We start from the raw sequence: 22,027 nt of genomic DNA, 5'->3' as shown, positions 1-22,027 counted from the left end.
TTAGGCCGGGACCTGCTGTCCAAGCTTAGGGCCCAAATTTCCTTTGACTCTGATGGCCAGACTTCGGTCTCCTTTCGGCCCCCGACATCCAGCCCTAAGGGCATATTGAGTTTCTGCTGCCCCCTAGAAGAAGAATGGCGGCTGCATCAGTCGCATGGCCAAGTTGACCTACCCCTGGCCGACAGCTTCCAGGTCAATGGGGTATGGGCAGAAGATAATCCCCCAGGGTTGGCCCGAAATATTCCCCCTGTCCATGTAGACTTACTTCCAAGTGCCCGGCCAATCCGTCTTCATCAATACCCAATTCCCCGAAAGGCTCTGGAAGGGATTCAAGCACATCTGAATCGTCTGTTATCCCATGGAATTATTCGACCTTGCCAGTCTCCATGGAATACGCCACTGTTGCCAGTTCAGAAGCCAGGGACTGAGGACTACCGGCCAGTCCAAGACTTACGAGTGGTCAACAAATCCACTATTTCATTACACCCTGTAGTACCTAATCCATATGTCCTGCTTGGATTGATACCTTCTGGAGCTACCCATTTCACAACACTGGACCTAAAAGATGCCTTCTTTTGTATTCGGGTGGCCCCCGCCAGTCAACTGCTTTTCGCCTTTCAATGGGAAAACCCAGTAACAGGACGGAAGCTTCAGTATACATGGACCCGCCTGCCACAGGGTTTCAAGAACTCCCCCACCATTTTTGGGACTGCCCTAGGACAAGACCTTAAGACTTTTAAATCTGAGCCTTCCAGGCGAGTTTTACTCCAGTATGTAGATGACCTCCTGATTGCAGCAGTGACCCAGGAAGAGTGTTTCGAGGCTACCAGAGAATTGCTGGAGTTACTTTTGGATGCAGGCTATAAGGTCTCACGCTCGAAGGCCCAACTCTGTCAGTCAGAAGTGAAGTATCAGGGCTTCTGCATTTCCCAGGGAAGTCGGAGACTGGATGTCAGTAGGAAGCAAGCGGTTGCTGCAATTCCCCAACCCAAGTCCAGAAGGGAAGTTAGGGAATTTCTGGGAGCCGCCGGATTCTGCAGAATTTGGATTCCAAATTTTGCACTGATGGCGAAACCCCTTTACCAGGCCACAAAGGGGGGTGAAAAGGAACCATTTGAATGGGGACCTATTGCTCAACAATCCTTCATCGCCATAAAGAAAGCCCTACTCCAAGCCCCTGCGTTAGGCCTTCCTGATGTGGAGAAACCTTTCTCACTGTATGTCCACGAGCGACAGGGGGTTGCTCTGGATGTGCTGACCCAGATGATGGGATCCTGGCAGAGGCCTGTTGCATACCTGTCTAAACAGCTGGATGGAATGGCTAAAGGATGGCCAGCCTGCCTGAGGGCCATTGCAGCAACAGCCTTACTGGTCCAGGAAGCTGACAAGTTGACCTTGGGGCAAGAACTGGTTGTCAAAGTCCCCCACGCAGTTCTCACCCTCATGGAGTACAAGGGCAACCACTGGTTTACAAATAGCCGCATGGTTAAGTACCAAGCCAGCTTGTGTGAGAATCCACGGATACACCTGGAAACAGTGGCTACATTCAATCCCGCCACTCTTTTGCCAGCATCTGAGGGACCACCGGATCATGACTGTATCCAAACCGTGGATGAAGTGTACTCCAGTCGACCAGATCTCAAAGATGTTCCTTGGAGGGACCCAGATGTAATTTATTTCACAGATGGAAGCAGTTACGTGGAGAACTCCAAGCGATTGGCAGGCTATGCTGTGGTGACAGAGGACAAGGTGATAGAAGCAAGGGCCCTGCCCCAAGGAACTTCAGCCCAGAAAGCAGAACTTGTGGCCCTCATACGAGCTCTGGAGCTAGCAGCAGGACTGGTGACCAACATTTATACTGATTCCAAGTATGCCTTCACAACTCTACACGCTCATGGAGCTTTGTATAAGGAAAGGGACTCATAAATGCCGCAGGCCAACCTGTTAAGTATGGACCCGAAATACTTCAGTTGCTAGAGGCCGTTTGGGCCCCTAAAAAGGTAGCTGTCATTCACTGCCGGGGACACCAAAGGACAGATACTCCAGTGGCCCGAGGGAACCGCCATGCTGATCGGGTGGCCAAGGAAGCTGCTCGAGGACCCCCAGCAGGTACTGTGACCCCCCTGTTCCAAATTCGACTGCAAGAATGGACGCCTATGTACACCCAAACGGAAGAGAAATGGGCTCAAGAAGAAGGGGCAGTAAGGAGACCTGATGGTTGGTTACATCTCCCTGATACCAGAGTTCTGGTGCCACGCCACCTAGCTTGGCCTGTAGTGTCTCAAGCTCATGACCTGTCACACTTAGGGAAAACAGCACTAGCCCACCTACTCAGTCGAGTAGTGGTCCTGGAAGGATTGGATAGTCTGGTTGCCACTGCCTCTGCCCGATGTACTCTCTGTGCCCAGAATAATGCTCGTCAGGGACCCCATATTCCACCAGGAGTTCAGTCCAGAGGACTAACACCCTTTGAGTCCATAGTCATAGACTTCACAGAAATGCCCAGGAGCGGTAGGCTCCGATACCTCTTGGTCATGGTCTGCACTTTCTCTGGGTGGGTGGAAGCATACCCTACAGTCACTGAGAAAGCTACAGAAGTAGCTCGAGCCCTCCTTAGGGATGTCATCCCCAGGTATGGACTGCCCCTTGCCATAGGCTCAGATAATGGTCCAGCCTTTGTTGAAGCCACACTTCAGGCCCTGTCCCGCGCATTGCGCATTACCTGGAAATTGCATTGTGCCTACCGTCCCCAGAGTTCAGGGCAGGTTGAGCGGGCAAACAGAACCTTGAAAAATAGCCTAGCAAAGATTTGTCAGGAAACCCAACTGAAATGGCCACAGGCACTGCCACTAGCCCTCTTCCGCCTCCGATGCACCCCAACTAAAGGAACGGCCCTCTCTCCCTTTGAAATTGTGTATGGGAAGCCCCCAGCCATTTTGCAGGGAATTAAAGGAGACATAGGGACTTTAGGGTCTGCCCAGGTGCAGGAGCAGGTAGCCCTCTTGGCCCGGATAATTTCTGAGCTTCAGTCTTATGTGAGAGAAATAAACCCTGTCCCCTTCCAGGCTCAGGTACATTCCTTCCTGCCAGGGGATAGAGTTTGGGTAAAAGACTGGAGGCTCCAGCCCTTGGGGCCCCGGTGGAAAGGACCTTTTACTGTTTTGCTTTCTACCCCTACAGCTGTGAAGGTCGCAGGGATAACTCCATGGGTCCATTGGTCTCGAATCAAGTCTGCTGACCAGACTGAGCCCAGCACGGATCAGACGGAGCCTAAACAGTGGAGAGCAGAAAGTGATCCAGCGGAGCCATTGAAGTTGCGCTTGACCCGAGCCAAAGAATCTACGAGCTGAAAAGAAGGGTCAACTGCATACCGTAGGAGCTGCTGGAATTCGGCTTCATACTGAGACTCTTTCTTGCCCTGATTCTGGCTTTCCTGGAATTTGAGAGCTTGATCCTTGTCAGTTGAGGTTCTATCCCAACTGGTATAAGAACTCAAAGACTGAGAACATTATATTAGAGTAATCTGTGACTAGCACAGATTGTTGGAATGTTATTGCTTGATTAGTTTGCTGTATTTGTTTTAGATTAGGAAGAAAGAAAATGTTAGTAGTTTGGGCGTTTTTGTTGTTTTCTACTCCTTGCCTCCTTTTTCTTAATACCCCAACTCGCTCCAACCTTTGGCTACACTCTGTCCAGGAACTAATTAGCCAGGCAAAGATTACTTCCCCTTGTATTGTGTGTTCCCGATTTTCTCCTTATACCACAGATGTCCCAGCTGTTCCTGTCCCTGTGCCACTTACAGCTCTTATACCTCCCTACTTTTCGAGTTCAGGTCCTTGGAGCCAGGATTATACTTGGTGGTCCTTTTATAATGCTACCTCCCCCTCTGAAACTTCTCTAAGACCAGTCTTTACGTCTCCCTATCCAGCTTCTGGAGTGTTTTGTTTAACAAGAAACATCTCAACTGTTCCTCTCATTTCCTGTAACTATACCAATGTTCTTCCAAAGAAGGGGGAATCTGTGTGGGTAGTCTCTCCAGGTACTCCTATGTGCCCTATTACCGTACCTGCAGATTATGACCCAAGTGATTATCTGGCTCCTAAGCGTACCACTGAGAGGACCATAGTGTCCCGGCCTATTTTCTACTTCCATAAGTCCCCGGGGTATGAAGAGTTTGGAACAAGTGAGCAGCCTGTCACAATTGGGGATTGGCACCTATGGTGTGCAAAGTCTCCATATCGTCTTCGTTCTCCCTGGGATAGGGGCTCGCATTATGGGCATCCTAAGTACCTTGTCCAGCCTGAGCCAACATTTATTGGGAACTTCCCTCACCCTCTCCTTGGCCATTACTGGCTCTGTGATAATGTCCTCCACATGATTCTTCCCCCCACGTATGATTTTTGTGTATTGGCAACCTTGAATTATTTTCCTAAAGTTATTCCTCTCCTCAGGTCACCATCCCCACACCGCTCTAAGCGAGAGGCCTTGTCCTTACCTTCCTCCGTTGCCACAGAGGATGAGGCGATTGAACTAGCCCTCCAGTACATCAACTCTACTTATCCTCTGACTAAAAAGAGACTTGTGGCCCTTTCTGCCACGGCCTGGATTCCAATTGGGGGCCCGGTAGCGGGTATCACTGAACTAGGCATGGCTACCCGGCGACTTCAGTCCCTACTCCATGTTTTAGTCCATGAGCTGAACGTGGTAGTCAACGCATTGCAGGATCAAATTAATGAATTAAGTGTAGTTTCTCGGTATAACCGTATGGGCCTTGACTACCTCTTTGCAGCCCAGGGTGGCCTCTGCACAGTGCTCAATTCTTCAGAGTGCTGTACCATTGTCATAAATAGGACGCATGTAGTTAGGCATGCCATGGATAAAGTCCTACAGTTGGCCAGCCTTAATGTGGAGGATTACCGAGGAGGATTAGACCTTACCTCCTGGTGGTGGTCATTGACCTCATGGATACGTCCCCTGTTCATTTTCCTAATAGTCTTAGTGTTAGCAGGATTGTTGTTTTGTTTTCTAGCCTCATGTGCTTCGGCAGTATGCCGTCGGACCTTAACGAGTAGGGTAATGGTGATTCACAAGCCTATTCCTAGACGTTATGCCCCAGGAGGAGGTATGGAGTTGGGATCACTATAGTCCCCAGAGTTTGAGTTGTGAGACTTATCTCTGAATAAGCTGATTTTAGTCTCAAAGGGGGGAATGAGGCAGCCTGGACAGAGAAATCATATTAATTTGTAAATTCTGTTTAATTTTGGTTCAGTCCTGCAAGTGGTAGAATGCCATCTGGTTTTAATTACTCAAATGTCTAGCTTTTGCTAGACTAGAGGTTAGAAAGGTCAGCGAGAAATGAAACTTTCTTTGTCCCTTTTTGAGTGATGGATTGTTAATGCTAGTTCAAAGGCATAATAAACCACATCTGGATGCCATTCTAAGTAAGGCATACTGGACAATGTCAAGGGGATTAGCAAGCAGGCAGTTTTAAAAGATTAGGCTAAATGCTGTTTAGAAGGAGATAGTTTAGATTTAAATAATTCTAGATAATTTAGATTTTGTCTTATAAGGAATTCTGATTTCTGCTTATTTTAAAATATGTTTTATTAATGTTCTATTTCTCTATATCTTTTCAATTCAGTGTTACATCTTTGTCTGACTTTTCAAGTGAGATTTGTCTGCAGTTTAAGAGGTCATCATCTGGTTTGAATTATCCACAGTCCTAGCTAGGTGAAAGAGGTCAGGAAAAGTCAATTCTTCTCCTTGATGGATTATAGTTAAGTGTAGGACTGGTCTCCTGAAAGTAATAACAAACCATGTCTGTGTGCCATTAAGTAAGATTGGCCCCTTAATGAATGCCAGAGTCCGGTTAGTATTTTAAGCTATAACTGGGAATCTGAGAATTTAATAATAATAAAATGCAGGAGATAGGTGCCACATTGTCTAGTTTGAGAGGCCCCAGGTCATAGGTCAGTTTAGGAAATATCAAACCTATGTAACTGATATTTTGAGTAAATGTGTAGAGATAATTAGTTCAAGACAGGGTAATCAATCTACTCTTTACCATCTGGTGAGAAAGGGGGGCTAGAGGGGTTTAGGACCCTATATAAATGAGAACAGAAGCAGCTTACGTTAGACGAGACAGGAGAGCCAAGACACAGAGAGACGGGAGAAGACAGGACACCGAGAGCTAAGACACAGAGACACAAGACACAGAGAGCTGAAGAGAAGGAGAGAGCTAGCGCTGATGTCCTACTTTGTTTGCTGGCAAATAAAGAAGATTTCTCTCTCATTCTGGTGTGTGGTGTTTGACTCCTGAAGTACCACAGATTCTGCTAACAATAGTGGTAATTCCTGCATCAAGACTACCAGGGCAGTAGTAAGGGGAGGGGAGTGACGGGGAGGGGGGGCGACGGGGTATGTGACAGGGGGGAGGGGAAAATGTGACAGGGGGCGAAGTGAGGGTGTGAAAGGGGGCGAGGTGTGGTGGGGCGGGGCATGTGTCCTTTTGGGGGGACAAAATATGGTAACCCTAGTTATAATGTAAGTTTCACTAGAAACTTGAGGGGGGGGGGGTTTGTACACTGCAAAAAAAAAAGGGTCTTTCTGCTTTTAAGAATGACACACAGATTGCTGAATGACAACCGTCTCTCTTTGCTTTAAAGGGTACATATAGACAAAAACCAAGCTGTTTTAAGAGTAAACACCCCCCCCCCCACACACACACACACACACATACACACACACTGCTGTATGAGATGTGCCCTGGTTTCTCACAGCTTTTCAGAACAACAAGCTGTGCTTTCAAAACAAGCTGTACTTATGGCAGTTCAAAAAGGAAAAAAAAGTTTTGTGTGAGAGAATCCACAAACCCTCTATCAACACACCCCTCCCTTTTTTCCTACAGCTGTTCATAACAGAGCTATTTTTAAGACCACAAACCCCCAGAACTAATGTGAAACTTTCAGAGCTGGGGAACAAAAGTTACAGATAAACAAACCTCTCTCTCACTCTCTGCATCCCCCAGGCCATCTGTAGCCTAAGCCCTGTTTCCCTTAGCTAGCAACCAACTTATAGTGAATCCCAGCTCTGTCCCTGCAGCCTTCAACTCCACCTTCTCCCTTTCCAAGCCATCTTCTCTAGAAAAAAACTAGTGTGAACACCAGTGCCGGTCTTAGCAAGTGCGGGGCCCTATGCAGACCAATTTGGTGGGGCCCCATCCTAGCCCCGCCCCCACTCCAGCTCCACACCATTAATTTGTAGAAAATTTTTTATTTATGAAATTTCAAATAAAGACAAATGAAGCTAAACTTGTACAGAAAAACTGATTGAAATAATAAGCACATGCTCCTCTGTCCCCTGACCCCTCCATTCATCCCTATCCAGCAATTCCCCTCTCTCCATGAGCCCTGCCCTCCCCTCCCATCCATGCTCCTCTCTGGCCCCTGCCCCCTCCATTCATCATCCCTATCCAGCAATTCCCCTCTCCCTGAGCCCTCCCCTCCCATCCATGCTCCTCTCTGGCCCCTGCCCCCTCCATTCATCATCCCTATCCAGCAATTCCCCTCTCTCCCTGAGCCCTGCCCTCCCATCCATGCTCCTCTCTGTCCCCTGCCCCCTCCATTCATCCCTATCCAGCAATTCCCCTTTCTCCATGAGCCCTGCCCTCCCATCCATGCTCCTCTCTGGCCCCTGCCCCTCCATTCATCATCCCTATCCAGCAATTCCCCTCTCTCCCTGAGCCCTGCCATCCATGCCCAGGTCCTCTCTCCCTTGCCCTCCCGCTCCCATGTTCAACTGCCTGCCTGTCCGCCCTGGCGTCCTTTTCTTCTCCCCCCAACCAAGGATTTTTCTTTTAAATTTACCCTCCGTCGCTGGCATCCCACAGCAGCGTGCATCACTGAAAGCGCTCCTCACCTCCCGAGTCCCCCCGACGTCTCTAGCAGAACGCAGAAGCTCTTCCTGATTCGTTCATTCTCAGTGTCCCGCCCTTGAGAATGTGATGCACGCTGCTGTGGGATGCCGGCGACGGAGGGTAAATTTAAAAGAAAAATCCTTGGTTGGGGGGGAGAAGAAGAGGGCACCAGGGCGGACAGTGGCGGTAAGCATGGCACGACGGCGCCCTCCAGCCATGCTTACCGTCCGTGTCGGAGTCGGACCGGCCCTGGGAAGAGGCTGACTGAGGTGCGCCGCATGGGGCCCTATGCGGCCGCCTCGGCCTAAGACCAGCCCTGGTGAACACTATCAGGCTTATTTTCGAAAGAGAAGGACGCCCATCTTTCGACACAAATTGGAAGATGGGCGGCCTCACAGGGTTGCCCAAATCGGCATAATCGAAAGCCGATTTTGGGTGTCCCCAACTGCTTTTCGTCGCGGGGACAACCAAAGTTCACGGGGGGGTGTCGGAGGTGTAGCGAAGGCGGGACTTGGGCGGGCCTAACACATGGGCGTCCTCGACCCATAATGGAAAATGAAAAGGCGGCCCTGACGAGCACTTGGATGACTTTACCTGGTCCTGTTTTTCTTACGACCAAGACACAAAAATGTGCCTGAGCTGACCAGATGACCACTGGAGGGAATTGGGGATGACCTCCCCTTACTCCCCCAGTGGTCATTAACCCCCTCCCACCCTCAAAAAAATCTTTAAAAATATTTTGTGCCAGCCTCTATGCCAGCCTCAAATGTCATACTCAGGTCCATCGCAGCAGTATGCATGTCCCTGGAGCAGTTTTAGTGAGTGTAGTGCACTTCAGGCAGGCAGGCGGACCCAGGCCCATCCCCCTCCCCCCACCTGTTACACTTGTGGTGGTAAATGTGAGCCCTCCAAAACCCACCACAAACCCACTGTACCCATATCTAGGTGCCCCCCTTCACCCATAAGGGCTATGGTAGCGATATACAGTTGTGGATAGTGGGTTTTGGGGGGCTCAGCACACAAGGTAAGGAAGCTATGTACCTGAGAGCAATTTTTTTAAGTCCACTGCAGTGCCCTCTATGGAGTCCGGTTGGTGTCCTGGCATGTCAGGGGGACCAGTGCACTATGAATGCTGGCTCCTCCCATGACCAAAAGGCTTGTATTTGGTCGTTTCTGAGATGGGCGTCCTTGGTTTCCATTATCACCAAAAATCAGAAACAACCAAGTCTAGGGACAACCATATCTAAGGACGACCTAAATTTCAGGATTTGGGCGTCCCCGACCGTATTATCGAAACGAAAGATGGACGTCCATCTTGTTTCGATAATATGGGTTTCCCCACCCCTTCGCCGGGACATTTTGCAAGGACGTTCCCAGCAAATCTTGGGCATCCCACGAGAGGCTGTTTCTCCCCTGCTTTTTTTTTTTCAGTGTTAGAGAAACAAGTTACAGAAAAGCAAACTTTTTTTTCAATGCTTTTATTTTATTTTAGCTGTGTTCATATTGGAAACAGACAAGTTTTAAATGAAAAAAAGTGGAGCACACGACACATGACAAAGCTAGGGAAAATGCTTTTATACAGGGTGTCAGCAGGCCCCCACCTTCAGGCCTTCCTGCAGGTATGAACTTGGCTGACCCTGGAAGGGCCCTTCCATGGACACAGTACTCCCAGAAGCAGACTCCAAAAATATGCTTAAAACTGCTTTATTCCATCAGCAGGGCCAAGACATTTCCTCTTCCAGACACAGTCCTTGGTTACAGTACATATCACCCCTTGTTCCTCCCCCCCCACCCCCCGGCCACAGTTTCTGGATACAGTTTAAATCATTCACTGTTTCACCAGCATGGCAGGGTTCTGAACACAGTTCAAGTCACTCACTGTTTCCCCAGCATGGCACCACTTCTGGACACAGTTTAAATTACTCACTGCTTCCCAGCATGGCATGACTTCTGGACACAGTTTAAATCACTCACTGCTTCCCTAGCCGGGTCTGACTTCTGGCCACAGCTGAAATCATTCACTGCTTTACAGCACGGCACCTCTCTCCCCCTTGAGTGGAACAGCTGCTTAACTTTTCCTCCAAGCTTTCCCCAGCCTTGAAGAAGGTTGGTTATGAATCCTTTCAACTTCTTCCCTTGTACCTGAGCTAGAGCACCAATCTCCATGGGCTCACTTCCCCAGTCATCTTGGGCTTGGATCTCCTCTCCGACCTCTTTCTCCACCTCCCATTCCATGGGCTCCTCTCCCTTTATGGTCCCCAGCTGGTCCTCTCCCTCCTGATTATTCGTCCTCAGCCAATCCCTCTCCCTCGGGATCCTGGGACTTGTAGTTCCCTTGCTGCTCCCTTTGCTTGCCCCCAGGGCTTTGCAGGGGTTCTCTGGCTCTTGGGAAACGTATGCCTCCGAGGGGGCGTGGCTTCCCAGCCCCTAAGATCCTGGGACTTGTAGTTGGAATCCCGAGTATGAAACCTACCCATCTTGCTCCTCTCCCAGATCCCTTCTTCCCTGACCCTCAGGGGTTCCTCACAAGGGATTGCTTTGCCCCTAACAGTATTCATTTTAGGAAGCTTACAATGTTTAAAATAATCTGTAGCCTTACAGGGGTTGGGTAATTTTTTTCCTCCCGTACCAGGAGCGTGAGAGATGCAACCCATCTACCCAATCCCCCCATCCATACAGCTCTAGTGTTGTAACACGCACCACCCTATAAAGTCATGTACAAAAAAAATCCTAAGCAGAATTTGACCCGGAGGTAGTTGGGAGTTTAGGAGGCATCAGGCCTCTCTCAGAGCCTCTAGAAAACATAATAAAGCTGTGAATAGAATACAGGTCAATAAATGGCTCAAGAAGCAAGACTCTTCTCCCACTGACCTGCTCGCATTCATTTTCAAAGAAACAAAACCATAGTTTCAGAGGTGGGCACTCAGTGGCAAGTGGACCTCATGGTTCTCTCAGCTCTGTCTTCTTTTAACCACGGCTATAATTACCTACTAACGGTTATTGACATCTTATCGAAATATGCTTGGGCCGAGTGTCTAAAAACAAAAACTGGTGGTGAAGTGGCTGAAGCCTTTGAAAAGGTATTTAGTTTAGGGCACACACCTAAAAAAATACAAACGGATAAGGGTAAAGATATTTTAAGTACACCTGTTCAAACATTACTGAAAAGAAAAGGAATCTATCACTTTCTAACCAACAACGATGTAAAAGTGGCTGTGGTACAGAGGTTTAACCATACACTAAAGTCTAAAATGTGACTGTTCTTCACGTCACGAAACACTTTTCGCTTTTCTCCCACACACCCCGCCCAGTTGGCCGCGGAGGAGGCATCGGGTTGCTACTCTCGCCCTCCTGTAGTTTCCAACCCCTCCTCCTACTGCAGTCTCACTGCTTCTCATCCTTTGAAGTCCACTCCATCCGTCTATTCTACCCACTGCCACTCAGTCATTGACCGCCCCCCTGATAAGTCCCCTTCTTCCTTCCTTACTGACTTCGATGCCTGGCTCTCCGTTTTTCTTGAACCCTCATCCCCGTCCCTCATTCTTGGAGACTTTAACATACACATTGATGACCCATCCGACTCTTACACTTCTCAGTTCCTCACTCTGACATCCTCCTTCAACCTCCAGCTGTGCTTCACCACCCCTACTCACCAAACTGGCCATTGTCTTGACCTCGTCCTCTCCTCTACCTGCTCACCCTCCAATTTCTATGCCTCAGCTCTTCCTCTTTCTGATCATCACATGATCACCTTCACACTTCATTACCCCCCCCCCCCCTCAGCCTCGCCCAACACTAACCACTACTTCCAGGAATCTCCAGGCTATCAACCCTCCCACCTTATCCTCTAGTATTTCTAATCTCCTCCCCTCCATCATCTCCTCCGAGTCTGTCGACAAGGCTGTCTCTGCTTACAATACCACTCTCTCCTCTGCTCTGGACACCCTCGCACCATTCACCCCCCCCCCCCCCCCGTCCCACAAGGCGTACTAATCCCCAGCCCTGGCTGACCCCTTGCATCCGATACCTTCGTTCCTGCGCCCGAACTGCTGAACGCCTCTGGAGGAAATCTCGCACCCATACCGATTTCCTTCATTACAAATTCATGCTCTCCTCCTTCCAGTCCTCCCTTTTCCTTGCCAAACAGGACTATTACACCCAATTGACTAATTCTCTCAGCTCCAACCCTTGTCGTCTCTTCGCCACCCTTAACTCCCTCCTCAAAGTGCCCTCCGCTCCCACCCACCCCCCCTCACTCTCTCCTCAATCACTGGCTGACTACTTCCTCGACAAGGTGCAGAAGATCAACCTTGAGTTCACTACCAAGCCACCTCCTCCTCTTCACCCTTCAACTCACTCCCTCAACCAACCAACCCAGGCCTCCTTCTCCTCTTTTCCTGATATCACTGAAGAGGAAACTGCCTACCTTCTTTCCTCCTCGAAATGCACCACTTGTTCCTCTGATCCCATCCCCACCAACTTACTTAACACCATCTCTCCTACTTTTACCCCTCCATCTGTCATATCCTCAACCTCTCTCTCTCCACTGCAACTGTCCCTGACACCTTCAAGCATGCCGTAGTCACACCACTCCTCAAAAAAACATCATTTGACCCTACCTGTCCCTCCAACTACCGCCCCATCTCCCTCCTACCCTTCCTCTCCAAGATACTTGAACACGCCGTTCACAGCCACTGCCTTGATTTTCTCTCCTCTCATGCCATCCTCGATCTGCTTCAATCCAGTTTTCGCCCTCTACACTCGACAGAAACGGTACTCTCTAAAGTCTGTAATGACCTGTTCCTTGCCAAATCCAAAGGTCACTACTCCATTCTCATCCTCCTCGACCTATCCGCCGCTTTTGACACTCAACTTCTTGCCACACTGTCCTCATTTGGGTTCCAGGGCTCTGTTCTCTCCTGGTTCTTCTCTTATCTCTCCCACCGTACCTTCAGAGTACATTCTCATGGATCTTCCTCCACCCCCATCCAGCTCTCTGTTGGAGTTCCGCAGGGATCTGTCCTTGGACCCCTTCTTTTTTCAATCTACACCTCTTCCCTGGGCTCGCTGATCTCATCGCATGGTTTCCAATATCATCTTTATGCTGATGACACCCAGCTTTATCTATCCACACCAGACATCACTGTGGAAACCCAGGCCAAAGTATCGGCCTGCTTATCCGACATTGCTGCCTGGATGTCCAACCGCCACCTAAAACTGAACATGGCCAAGACCGAGCTTATCGTCTTTCCACCAAAACCCACTTCTCCTCTTCCTCCACTCTCTATCTCAGTCGAAAACACCCTCATCCTCCCTGTCTCATCTGCCCGCAACCTCGGAGTCATCTTCGACTCCTCCCTCTCCTTCTCTGCGCGTATCCAGCAGATAACCAAGACCTGTCGCTTCTTTCTCTTTAACATCAGCAAAATTCGCCATTTCCTCTCTGAGCACACCACCCGAACTCTCGCCAACTCTCTCATTACCTCTCACCTTGACTACTGCAACCTACTCCTCACTGGCCTCCCACTTCCCAGCATTGTATTAGCACCATCAGAACAAAACGAAATCAAGTTTGCTTTCAAATATTCAATATCAAAGCCATAGTCATTTAATGTAGACAATAATGTGTTGAAAATGTTCTCTGCTGTGGTTGATACCAATTCTTTTAAATCAACAAATACCATTACAGGTGCAGGGGCAGATTGAATTGCACATTGGAGATAAATCACTAGGGTGCTTTTCTTTGAAACTGTAGATGCCTCATCAATTATGATAAACATTTTGGCATTCTCTTCTATAATATTCTTAAATATTTTCATCTTAATTTCATTTGCAATGTAACATAGTAACATAGTAGATGACGGCAGAAAAAGACCTGCACGGTCCATCCAGTCTGCCCAACAAGATAACTCATATTTGCTGCTTTTTGTGTATACCCTACTTTGATTTGTACCTGTGCTGTTCAGGGCACAGACCATATAAGTCTGCCCAGCACTATCCCCACCTCCCAACCACCAGCCCCTCCTCCCAACCACCGGCTCTGGCACAGACCGTATAAGTCTGCCCAGCACTATCCTCACCTCCCAACCACCAACCCTGCCTCCCAACCACCGGCTCTGGCACAGACCGTACAATTTGCAATGTGTACATTTGCAATGTGTTCTGCTATTCTTGTTGCACTGTAACGTGTATGCAAACAATTGCCTACATCAACTCCATTTTTCTCTTGTAATTCAATTGCCTCTTCTATATTAGAGGCCTATTACATTTTACTAAACTGTAAATAGTATTAAAAACTTTTACAGTAGCCTCAATATTTTTATTATTTAGTTTATGCACTAAACTGGAAATTGAGGCATTAGCTGATTCTTTTAACAAATCTTGAATTTTAGCATGAGATTTAGAAACGTCATGTTTCCTAATTTTTTTCCGTATAGAAGCTTGCCTAGTGGTTTTATTACTGCCATTTGGGGTTACTAAATATGCACGCCATTCCTTGGACACATGGACATGCTTTCCTGCTGACACCCCTAAATGCTGAACTTTCGAACAATCCTTACATCCAAATTTACTTTCTTTTATGTCAAGCCATTCGTACTGTTTTATAAACATAGATAATTGTTTCTCAGTCCAACAATCTGGAAATGCAAGATTATCTGTATTTTTCTTTTGATGAACATGATGGGTTTTCTTCAATAACTGGTTGTTCAACAGATTTATCAGTTGTTTCTGCTGGCTTCTCTCTACAATGATTTTCGTTCCCATCATTTTCAGTATCTGTCCTCATGTTCTTCACTTTTAAATAACTTAATAGATCACTCTGTCGTTTTCGCATTTTAGGGATCATCACAATCTGAAAATAATTTATAAATTTATTTATAGTAGAATAAATATGGTAAAACAACCTACGTAGGGTTACCATTTTTGTGGAGCCAAAATAGAGGATACAAAATTGAAATGGTTGCTAATATCTTTGCTAAAGAAATATTTAATTGTAGCAAATGTGTAACTGGATTTTACTTAACACACATCAAACTACTTTTCAAAAAAACTTCCTTCCAAATTTGAGTTTGACTGAGTCTGGAGCTGATAATGTAACTTTATTATACATTATTGGTACAAAGGATATGCACATGGTTTTGCATATATAGTGCATTTTTAAACCCCAGGTAAATCCTAAGGGTGGTTGAACAATAAACTGTGTTGTTTCTGACTTTACCTGTTTTGGAGTGCTTTGGGTCCTCCTACTGATCTGTACATGTGCTGTCTGGAATTTTGGAAGAAAGAAATAAGGAAATAAAAATTAAATTTTCGACGTACTCTGTAGAAGTTGTTTTCTTTTGCAATGTGATGTGATGGATGCCTGTTCTGGTGTATGAATGTGATAATCTTTGAATAACTACCTTTACTAAATGGCTATGGATTTCTGAACATATGGTATCATTAAAGGACAAACTTTTAAATGCTCAGTTGGGTATATATCATATATATGCTAATCTCAAATGTTTCAGACATATCCATCTATTTGTTCCCATGATATAACTGAATTCTATTATTCTGTCTCACTGTATTTTCAAATGTAAGCCAACTTTGCTTGGAATAATGTGTGATAAATGGGTTTTTTTTTAATCCTTTATCCTCCATCTTTTAAGGCACTGCCTTCCTGCTGGATAGTGATGGCACAAGGAAAGCAAGTTCGGTCCAGTGAAGACTAACTCAAAATAACCTGGCTGTTCCTCAGCTGGGCCCTAGTATTACCATATTGAAAATGTGACCATACTAAGCCTCTGTGGTTATGCTCCACTAATAAGTTAAAAGATTAACTGGATTTCTTGAAAGGATTATATAAACTTAGGATGCATCATGACTAGGGACACACACATATGCTTATTTATTCAATATCACAATTCTTCATGTACAGCTACAAAACAACCTTTTAGGGTGGATAGTGTTCACAATGAGCTCCTTTTATTACCGACCAGACAGAGAGAAGAGTTTTCAGTTTTGACACAGTATAAGTTATCACAAGATGAATGATAGAAGGGATTGGGGACAACAAATCGCTAGAAAATAGTAATGAAATCTGGAGTGTCCCCAGGTAGTGTACATAAACCAAAAGCTGCCTGAACTGACTGACTGTTTGTTAGAAGGAAAAACGGCCTCAAAGAGCTCATTGATATGGTATATATCTACGGAGCTGAATCGGATCAGTTTAAATCATCTCACCCCAAGCCAGGCCAAGGCTTGGGGTGAGATGATTTAAACTGCCGCAGCAGCAGACAGTGCGATTGTTGCACAAGGACTCATTCAGCAGACACAGGCACAGGACAAGCCTGGTGGTACTAATTATCTAAGATAAGTGTCGGTTTTGTATTTAAGCACATTCTACCAATTGCTTAGCCTGAAGTTTATAGCTCAGCCAATCCTGGAGTTCATCTGATGTTGCATAATTATTATATGTTTTGCCACATGTTTTCTGTGTTTATACTCCAGTTTTGAAGGTTTTTTTACGTCCTGATGATGAAGAGAGGATCTGTGTGATCCGATTCAGCTCCGTAGATATACCATATCAGCGAGCTCTTTGAGGCCGTTTTTCCTTCTAACAAACAGTTCAGGCAACTTTTGGTTTATGTACACTACCTGGGGACACTCCAGGTTTCATTACTATTAAGTTATCACAAGAACAAAATATAAGAAAACCAATATGGGCTGCATTAGGGGCTTATATAGTGCATTTATGTATAAACAAAAGAAATCTGCATGAAACAAAATATTTATTTTGACTAATAAAACCACTTGGCCCTGAAACATGTTCAAAACAGAATAATCCATTTGTGTATCTAAAAGGTAAACTTCTACAAAACAGATGAAGATCTGATTCCATGTGTGACCCAAATGAAAGGAGAGTTTAATTCTACTTCCATTTAATTTCAATATATTCCATCAACTTTATAACACCAGGCTTCCCATGGTAGATTACAACAACAGCTGAAGATGAACCCATCAGGAGTCGGAGGAAGTGACGTCAGCAGCACGAATGGCTGCTTGAAACGGGAGCTCCTCAGCAACTTATCGAGGCATTAGCAAACGAGCGGCACTAACGACCCACTCCCCAGCGAAAATATAAGAAAACGAGGGGGGAAAACGAGGTGAAAGCCCGGATGGCGTCGGGGGCGGCCAAATCGGCCGATTTGCAAGCCTACGGCTTCAAACGTAAGGAGCCGAAATCGGGCCTCCTGCAAGCTGGTGAGAGCACGCGCCTGGCTGGAACGCAACAAGAGAGCCCAGAAGTAGCAGAATTAATGAGTGGCGACATGGAGAACATACCTCAGCAGGAAGTTTGGGCAAAACTCTGCACGTGGTTCCAGGAGATACGAACGGACTTAAAAGATTTAAAAGAGGTGCGTCACGATATAGCAGCCCTAGGGGCGGAACTTAGAGGAGAGATGGTGGAGCTGGGCAACCGAGTAGCGGAGGTGGAGTCGGGCCTAGAGGAGAACGCGGAGGCAGTCCAGGCGCTGGAGCAGCGGGCACGAGGTCAGAGTGAGGATACCCAATTCCTACTGGACAAGGTAGAGGACCTCGAGAACAGAAGTAGGCGCTCCAATATCCGGATTCGCGGCGTCCCGGAACTCCCTGAGTATATGAACTGTGAGCAGGTAGTCCAGCGTATAGCGGCTCAGCTATTATCGACGCTGGAGAACCCAAGAGACCCAGCTGATATCATAATTGAGAGGGCACACAGAACGCTGGGTGGACGGAATAAGAATGCACCTAAGGACATAGTGGCCTGCTTCAAGGACTATAAAATTAAAGAAGAAATAATGAAGAAAGCGAGAGCAGCAGAGCCAGTGGAGTGGGACAGTTATCCCATAGAGTTATATCAGGATCTGTCATCCACCACGCTCAAAAGGCGGAGCGAACTGAGACCGCTGACTGCCCAACTTAGGGACGAAGGGATCCGATATAAACGGCAGCATCCTTTTGCCCTGCTGTTCTACAAGGACGGTAAGCAATGCAGAGTGGTGTCGCTGGAAGAGGCCCAAGCATATCTGGCGCAGGAAATACCAGTTGCAGAGTGCGAGCGCTCCCAGGTAGCAGAGCGCCCAAGGAAAGTCAGGCCGAAATGGCAGAGAGTTACGCAGGGCAAGGGAAGACTGCGCAGACAAATTTCGGAGAAGAAACTGACACAGTCTGCAGACAAGGGATGAGACTGGATTGAGTTGCTGGGAGAAGCAATCGCAATTTTGTGCTGAGTATGATCTGCATGCAGGACTTGAAGTTGTGTGGCGTTATGTTAAGACTGTTAGCAAGTTGCTGAAGGATAGACGTGACTTCCTCTATATGGACATGCCATGTATGGGTAACAGGGTATGTCATGATTGGAGGAGGGGGAAGGTAGGGAGGGGGGGGGAGGGAGGGATGGGAAGGGAAAGGGCACTGGGGGGGGATTTGACTAGCGAGACAGTAACAGATAGCTATGACTGTATGCACATGTATAACACTTAATGTGAGAGGTCTTAACACCCCCCAGAAACGTAGACAGGTCTTTAGGGAAGTCATACGCTTAAAAGCAGATGTGCTGTTTATTCAAGAAACTCACCTAAAGCGTAATCATGAACATTTGATGCGTCATAGACGATACCCCATAATGCATGGAGCATCCAGCTTAGATAACAAGAAAACAAAGGGGGTGCTTATAGCCTTCTCGGGCTCTCTTCCCTGGGAGGTCCATAAAGTACTAAAGGATAAAGCGGGCAGATACGTAATAGTGGTGGTATCCCTGTACAACACGTACTATACTATGGTATGTGCATATGCACCCAATGAGGGACAGGGTACATTCCTGGAGGAGCTAGAGAGGCTTTTGCTGAGAACTGCCAAGGGCCATCTGCTTGTGGGTGGGGATTTAAATCTAACAATAGACGCCTTGGTGGATAATTCGGGGGGAACAGTAACGTACGCAAAAAGAGAGCGAGCAGCGCTGAAGGGATGGATGGCACGGTGGGGGCTGATAGACCTCTGGAGAGAATCCCACGGGTCAGAAAGGAACTACACTTACTTCTCCCACAAGTACAACACATACTCTAGGATAGATTATTGGCTGGGAGATGGTCTGTTACGGGAAAAAATGATGGAGGTGGTTATTGAGCCTAGAACCTGGTCTGACCACTCCCCTGTGGTGCTGACTATGAAGATAAGTGAAGGGGGTAAACAGCGGAGGCAATGGCGCTTGAATGAGGCGATTCTCTTAGATCCACAGAATGTATCTGCAATTGAAAAATATATTGGGGAGTATCTCCAGTTCAATGATACGGGTGAGGTACATCCGGTGAACCTATGGGAGGGATTTAAAGCAGTTTTACGGGGACAATTAATAGCCCTTAAGGCACATCTGGACAGGACGAGGGTAGAGCGGGAAACCTCCCTTAGGGGGGAGTTGGCAGAAATGGAGAGATCGCATAAAGCAGACCCGAATGATAGTATGAAGGCAGGAGAGTTACATAATCTTAGAGCCCAAATAAATGACTTACAAATGGCAGAGATCGCGATGCAACTACAACAAACACAACAAGAACACTTTGAATTTGGGAATAGAGCCAGTAGGTTGCTCGCGCTAAAACTTAAAAAGCAGGCCCAACGTAACGCCATCTCGAGCATAAAGAATGAGACGGGAGAACAATATACCCAAACAGAGAAAATAAAGGAAGTGTTCTGGGAATTTTATACACGACTGTATCAGTCGGAACGGGTGGCAAAACCAGAGGAAGTAGCCCACTATCTGCAGGGGATGGAATTCCCAGGGGTGTCTAGGGGGGAGCTGGAGGAGCTATCGAATCCTGTGTCCTTGGAGGATATAGAGAAGGCAATCGCCGACCTCCCTAATAATAAAGCCCCGGGACCAGACGGATTCCCCATTCGGTTCTATAAATTATTCTCCAAGTGGATAGCGCCCCTATTGCTAAGGGTAATTGCCTCTTTTGATGAAGCTCAGGAACTTCCGAACTCCTGGAGAATGGCAGAGATAATCGTGATATTAAAGCCGGGGAAAGATCCAGTGCAGTGTGGATCGTACCGACCGATATCATTACTAAATACAGATTATAAGATTTTCACCAAAATTTTGGCCAAGAGGCTGCAGGGATTGATGCCCTCCTTGGTTCATGAGGACCAGGCGGGCTTTATCGCCGGACGTCAGACTTTCGACAACACCCGCTGCCTACTACACATTATTCAACAAGTTAGGGACGAGGAAGTACCGGTACTTCTGCTCTCGGTGGACGCCGAGAAGGCGTTTGACCGAGTGGAATGGCCCTTTTTGTTCGCAGTACTAAAGCAGATTGGGGTAGGAGGCAAGTTTTTGAAGTGGCTCCGACTTCTATATACCAAGCCAATGGCAATGATCAAGATTAATGGTTCACTTTCTAAACCTTTGGACTTGGGTAGGGGCACCAGGCAGGGATGTGCGATCTCTCCATTATTATTTGCACTCTCAATCGAACCATTGGCCAAGAGAATCCGTGAGCACGGGGAAATAAAAGGGGTGATAAGGGGTAAGCGAGAGCATAAAATTATGCTCTTTGCAGATGATATTCTGTTGACCTTAGCGCATCCGCGACAGTCTTTAAAGCGAGTAATAGAGGCCATGACACAGTATGGGCAATTGTCTGGTTTTAAAATTAATATCAATAAATCAGAAATACTTAACCTTACAACACCAGCACAGGAGGCCCAGATGTTACAGAGGATGTACCCTTTTAAGTGGGCCGAGAAATCTATTCAGTATTTAGGCATTCAGGTAACTGATAGGTTAGAGACCATGTTCCAGGGGAACTACCCCAGAAAGCTGAAGGAACTGTTTGAAGAATTAGACAGATGGGAAGGCATGACACTGTCATGGATGGGGAGAGTGCATGCCATAAAAATGATGTTATTGCCCAAGTTATTATATCTATTTTTGGCTCTCCCAATACCGATCCCGAGCTCCTTTTTCCAACAGCTGAATAGGAAAGTGTTTGCATACATATGGCGGAAGAGACCACCGAGGGTGCGCAGATCGATGATGTTTCAAACACCGTCCAGGGGAGGTATGGGAGTCCCAAATTTCCTCCTCTATTATCAAGCAGCACAGTTGCGGGTTTTGGACAATTGGTACCCGGAAAACAACAAAAAGTGGTTACATTGGGAGAGAACTTGGCTAGCTACACGATATCTGGGAAATATCCTCTGGTCCCCGGAGAATGAGATAAGAACGGTAATCCGCAGAGTCCCGGTGGGCATAAATCACTTATTGACAACCTGGTTACAGGTTAGAAGGAGAGTGTTCCCGGATAGAAAGTACTTCTTACAAATGGCTATCAGTAGAGCTCCGGGGTTCCCACTGGGAGAGTCTGAGAAGGTCTACCAAGATTGGGCACGCAAAGGGCTGTATAGATTGGGGCAGGTGTGGGAACAGGGATCGATAAAGGGGTTTGCTGAGCTGCAAGAAGAATATGGCCTAGAGGAGCGCGACCTGGTGTTCTACCACTGTTTAAGGAATTTCCTACGCCGGCGCGCAGGGGAGGAACTGGATCTGGTGGAAACAGGATTAGAGAGAGCAATTAGAGAGGGAGGGGGGAAAGGAAGCGTAACTAGAATATACAGGGCACTGCTCTTGCTTGTGACCCCGCAGGATTACTATGTCCATAGATGGGAGCAGGAGCTGAATAGGACCTTCCCCTCGGGTGACTGGATGTATATCTTTAGATCTTTGTTGAAACCTTCAATCGCACAACCACTAATCGAAAATGGGTATAAAATTTTTTACTGGTGGTACTACACGCCGGTAAGGCTTAAACGGATATACCCGAGCCTGTCAGCGGACTGTTGGCGAGAGTGTGGGTCACAAGGGACATTTATGCATATATGGTGGGATTGTCCAAAGGTGAGGGATTACTGGGCACGGGTGTTACACATGGTTTATACAATCCTTAAAGTGCAATATCCAGGGCGAGTGGAATATTGCCTGCTACATCTTAGACCCCCGGGAGTGAAGGCCCACTTGCATAAATTGGCTGTGCAATACTTTGTAGCAGCAAAAATTGAAATAGCTCGGGCCTGGAAACAGAAAAA

This window comes from Microcaecilia unicolor, chromosome 10 (assembly GCF_901765095.1).
Source record: "Microcaecilia unicolor chromosome 10, aMicUni1.1, whole genome shotgun sequence".
Taxonomy (NCBI): Eukaryota; Metazoa; Chordata; class Amphibia; order Gymnophiona; family Siphonopidae; genus Microcaecilia; species Microcaecilia unicolor.
The sequence above is the reverse complement of the archived record's forward strand: the minus strand, read 5'-3'. Positions refer to the sequence as shown.